This window comes from Lepidothrix coronata, unplaced genomic scaffold (genome assembly GCF_001604755.1).
Source record: "Lepidothrix coronata isolate B3197 unplaced genomic scaffold, Lepidothrix_coronata-1.0 Scaffold11, whole genome shotgun sequence".
NCBI lineage: Eukaryota > Metazoa > Chordata > Aves > Passeriformes > Pipridae > Lepidothrix > Lepidothrix coronata.
In genome coordinates, this window is record NW_016690191.1 from 5,581,584 (window position 1) to 5,586,710 (window position 5,127).

A 5,127-nucleotide genomic window follows, 5' to 3' on the forward strand; every position below is an offset into this window, starting at 1 on the left:
ACTTAAGGAATATTCATATCCACTGCTCATGAAGTAAAAATGTGCTGTCCTGTCCCAAAAGTAAAAATTTTCAATCCCAGCTTGTCTTTTCCAGCGCTGGCCAAAAGCAGGTGCTTGAAGGAGTGTAAAATCAGAAGAAGCATGTGTGGTGCTTCCCTTGGGTACCATCCCACCCTCCAGGCATGTGTGACTCGGAGGCTTCTTGAGACAGGCATGACATTTGATTTGTAGAGCTCAGTGAATTTCCTTTCCACAGTTTTGGACAGGCTCTACTAAACCCCACATAATTTTCTAGCATCCTCAGGTTCCCATTGCAGGGAGTTTGGGGCGTCCAAAGGTAGTCGTGGCTGGTCAGGAAGGCTTGGCAAAAATAGTAAGGGTGTGGAAGATACAAAAGGTGACAAGGGAGAAGTTGTGGGACAGTCTGACTGCAGCTGAAACAGTTTCATGTTGCCCTTGAGGAGAGGACTGGCTTGGGGTGACTCCCAAGAGGGGACAAGCAATGCAGTGGGAGAAGGAATCTAGGTTTACTCTTGTGTTTTATCTTTGTAGTCATGAGGGTGGCCAGCAAGGGATGTGACATTGTGCAAGGCAGGAAATGAGGAGTGGTTGGATGAGAGGGTTTATCTTCCTGTATAGACGGAAGTCCAATCTCAGTAAATCTTAGGAATGCAGAGGGAGATGTGACAGAACATGCCCATAACTGAAATCACGGTAAAGCTGATGGTGCAGTGGTGTGGGTTATTTTTTTTTAACTTGCACTTGAACAAATTGAGAGTTATCCAGTACACTCTGTGTGTTTACTGAGCAGCACTCATTTTACCAGGACCTTTTAACAATTAGTGATAATCTCGTGGGGCAGGGCCATGTGCAAGTGTTTTGCCTAATTCAATATTATTATGCCTGGCTTTAGTGTAGCTTCAGCTGGTCTTGCAGCTTCCACTTTACCTCCTGAAGTTTTACTGGATGAAATACAGCAAGTGTTTGTTTCAAAAAGGAAAAAATTGTCCTGTACATGAATTTGTAATTGAATGCCAACTAAAACAAGCTAAATGAAACAGCCTTGTTAAATGAAGAATTAATGGACTGAGTGTGATCTGTCTCTGAGAAACTTGAAAGAAAGTCACTGCAGTTTATTATTTTTTCCTGGTGTTTGCTCAGGCTGGGCGTGTGCTTTCACAGTTTGTGTGAGTTCATTAATGGGTCAGCTTTGGGCACTTCTGCATAACAGAACAGCCATATATGCTGTTTGCTCAGTCTGATGCTAAGTAAAAAGTATGGAAAATAACATTGAATGTTACCTTCTGTTTCTTGCACACAACTTATAATTATGCAGTTATTTTTGGCAAATACAAAATGTCAGAGAAGGAGAGAGAATCACCATTTCAAATGGAAATGATGCATAGGGAGCTTTGTTTTTTGGTAATTTACCTACTACTTTTGCCATGTGTCAGTAATATCAACCAAAATAATGTCAATAAAACCAGGGCAAATTAATGGAGAAGACAGTAAAGTGTAGAATTATGTTTTATCAGTGCATGATCATGTGTATAATGGCCGAAGACTGTCAGGTTCACATTCAGACACCTCAAATGGTCCTGCTGCTGTTGACTACAGTTTTACTGTGACCCTTCGTGTAAGGACCTGCCTCCCTTCTTTTAATAATGTTTCCATCAATCCTGAAACAGCCTTTGAAAGCCAGATTTTCATCCTCTCTGAAAACCGGCCTCTTACAGTTGCTGCCCTACTTCCCTGCGCAATTTGCATGTTCAGTTTCCCACTTGTGACTATTTATACCTGAGACACTTGCCAAGTGCTGGAGGCTCAGGTTGTGTTTTCAATGTGAGTCTACCCGAGGTCCTTGGAGTTGTTTCTAGCTCACTTTCCCTCATGCATTTCCAGACCTTGGTTGTAGAAGTGCTTTTCTTCTAATGCATCGGTCCACTGTAATCACAGTCCAGACCTGAGCACTCTTCTGTTTGTCACTTCTGCAGTGAGAAAGATTGTCAAATTTTAGAGGCAGGCCAGGTGCTTGAATTCAGGTGCATCTTCAAGTTCCTTCTGCAGTGCAGGTACAAGCCTTGTTTTAATTCTGAGAGGGCTTATTGTTTTCCAAGACTAGAGACATGCTTTCAGGGCAGGAGCCATTTAAGCCTCTTTTTTAACCTTTCCTCTTTGTTTTGAATTCCAGCAACCTCTTTTGAGGAGAATGGTCGCAATTTGGCAGGACTTGTCAGCAGTTGGATGTATTGGCTTATTAGAGGGAGTACAGGGAATAGTTCACCTCAGTCAGAGGCTGAATAGGTCAAGAAGAGATAACAAGGAATTATGAATAAGAAGTGGAAAAATAGCCAGAGAAAAATTCAGGGTCATAGGTGCCATGCCATTTGTCAGGAAGATAGGAGGAATGACAAAGCAGCTACCCCTTCCCTTCTTCCCAGCCTAACTTTAGATAGCAAAGTGCATTTTCTGTCTGTGCCTCAAGTTTAATTTTTAGTCTATAGCATTCCCTGCAGTAGGGGCAGAAGTGTGACTCCAGGTCTTCTTCTGGATCATGCTAAAGGCCATCCTGAGTTTATTCAGTTGTATATGGGTTGTTGTTGGTCATGCAGGCACTGAGCATGGATGTGGTCCCCACCCTTTTCTTATGCCCTGATACCTGTGAAAATTGTTGTGCCTTGACCACAGGATAGATATTAGATATGGATGGATGGAATTACCAGACATGACTGGAATAAACAGAGTGATTAACATGAAAATAGGAAATAAGAATATTTTCAAAATAGCATTCAAAATCACATAGTACTGTATGAAATAGTTTTTTTATTTAAAGAATCGTAAGATTGACATTTTTATAACTGGGTTTTTGGGTACCATGGTTTCTGTATCTGGTTTTGAATGCTTCAGAGGACTCTGATTTTCAGTGTCAGCTGCTCATCCTGCAGAGATCTATCTTGCATTGTCCCTCAAGATGAACACTTGAAGCAAGAATTCCCCTAAAGCAGACCAAATCCCTCTTAGTCAAGGTCTGTTTCTAATTCTGTGTCTGCATCCCACCTTCTTTTGCACATCCTTGTGGTGGTGTTGAACTATAGGGCACTCAAAAAAGTATGGATTGTGCTGAGATCCCAGGGCTCCATGAATGGGTTGTGTGAATGCAGCAGTCAGGTGTGGAGGCACGGTAGAGTATTTCACCTCTTTGGCTTCTAATCCTGCTCTCCTGGTCTACTGATGGGGCATATGGTAAATATCTCTTAGATTTGTCACTAACTCTGGCATCTCCTCCAGAGTCACAGCAGAAAAGGCAGTGAGCAAGATGACTGGATTTGGCATCTGGAACACCAGTTAGATCACTCTCTTAAATTGCTGGTCCCTGTCTCTGCTGAACAGCCCCTCAACTGAACAGCTTCATCTCCCCCCCTGCACGTCTGCTTAACATTCACCTGTGATGCAGACGGATGATAAAGCTCTGATTTTAATTTTAAAAAAGGGAACGTTTCTCTAGTAACGTTCTAGTAACTAACCATATGCCCTAGTTTTTCTTCAAGATCAGGGGTGAGCCCCCACACAGACCCCAAAACGCAGGACATCGTGGTGGAGGGGGAAGTTTTTAATTAATTAGGGTTTATGTATTATTCATAAAAGCCCTTCCTATCTTAGTAGCTGTTTCCAGAACCTAAATGGTTAAAGTAGAAAATGTTAGTAATTTTGCTGCAAATAAATTGATCAGTATGCAAGACGGTTGTCACCGGCTGAATCATGGTCCACAGTTAAGGTAAACAGATCTGTGATGACATTTTCTGAGCAGAATACCAATGCTGCTACATTTCTTCCCAGAGGTTTCTGACTCTTCTTATATGCGGATAAAATTTCTCTCCTAGAAGGTTTTGTTCACGGGAGAGAAATAGCATCTTTGTAAGAATCTTCCTTAAAGGTGGGATTTCTTATATTTTGTGATTTATTTGTAATCGTGATTCTGTTGAGAGCGTGGAAAGGAATGTTTTTGCTTTTCTGCATATCCTGTCGTACAGTAGATCTTTTTGATGTGGAATCTATTTAAAGTGTCTGGCAATGGAATGCAAGTAAAACAGTATTTAACGGAGTTATCAGGAACAATGAAAATGTTTTATTTTTTATATTCTTTGAGAGTGAGCTCTGTTTTATAATCTCTGTAGTTAACACATAAAAGCAATGACTAAATATACAGCTAGATTTCTAGCATTAGTGTTTCTGTGAAATATTTTTGACTACATGATGGCTTCATATTTTAATTGGCATATTCTGAAGTAAGAGATATGATAAATTTTATTCTTAAATGTCTCTGTGCTAGGCAGAAAACCCTCTTTGCAATTGACTGCAATCAAAACCTTTTAGCTGAGATGCATCCAACTCCCGTATGACTTCAGGGTAATGAAAAATACAGTTTCCAAAGAAGTTTTTGAAATCTGCTTTCTCAGAATATTTAAAAGAACATTTTAAAATCTCTGTGTATGATGCTGTTGATGGGAGAGGGCACGTTTGTAATTCTGTGTTTAGGCTTAGATCCACATTTACTTGGAGGTGATTGACATCTCAGTCATTCTATGGATTAGTGGCTGGAAATCTGTCGCATTTGTATTGATAAAAGCAGAACCTCCTTCGTTCAGTCAGATGCTGGTATCTGACTTTAATCCCATTTATTACAGTAGATGCTGAAGGATAAAAGAGCCCTGTGGAGAGCATGCTCAGTAATAGCAAACCTGGAACTGGTCGTTAAAGTCAATGTCAGGGATTCAAAGTCTCTTGGAGTTGGCAGAAGCATTTCTCCAGTAGACTTTGGATTTAAACCTGGCCCTGTCCGTGTCTGGTGTTTGTAGGCAAGGGGAGTATAGTTTGGGTGCTTGAGTTGCTAAAAACAGTGTAGTTAATAGGACCTTTTGTAAGATGGACTTAGAAAGTCTTGTCATGCACGGCGTCTGGTTGTATTTCAAAGCTGCACAGCAAGATGCATGGCTGTGATTTCTGGAGAGAAGCAGAGCAGAGACCATCAGCCCCAGAGCTGTGTGGTGCAAACTGTGAAGACATCTGGCCAAAGAGCTGAACTTCTCTGGGGGATGCCTCAGCAGGTCACAACATTTGTGTCAGAGA

The 5,127-nt window shown here is 41.3% G+C and overlaps 1 protein-coding gene across 4 annotated transcripts in view; it reads left to right on the plus strand.

The window, feature by feature from the left end:
* ARNT2 (aryl hydrocarbon receptor nuclear translocator 2) overlaps nt 1-5,127 on the plus strand; it is a 97,492-nt gene that overhangs the window by 14,869 nt on the left and 77,496 nt on the right. Inside the window, exon 1 of one of the 4 annotated variants that reach the window (XM_017805161.1) lies at nt 3,790-3,934. The exons of the other annotated variants lie outside the window; for them this stretch is intronic. The gene's annotated coding sequence lies outside the window, so the exon portion shown is untranslated. Of the gene's footprint in view, nt 1-3,789; nt 3,935-5,127 lie in introns of those variants that run through there. 4 annotated transcript variants of the gene reach the window in all.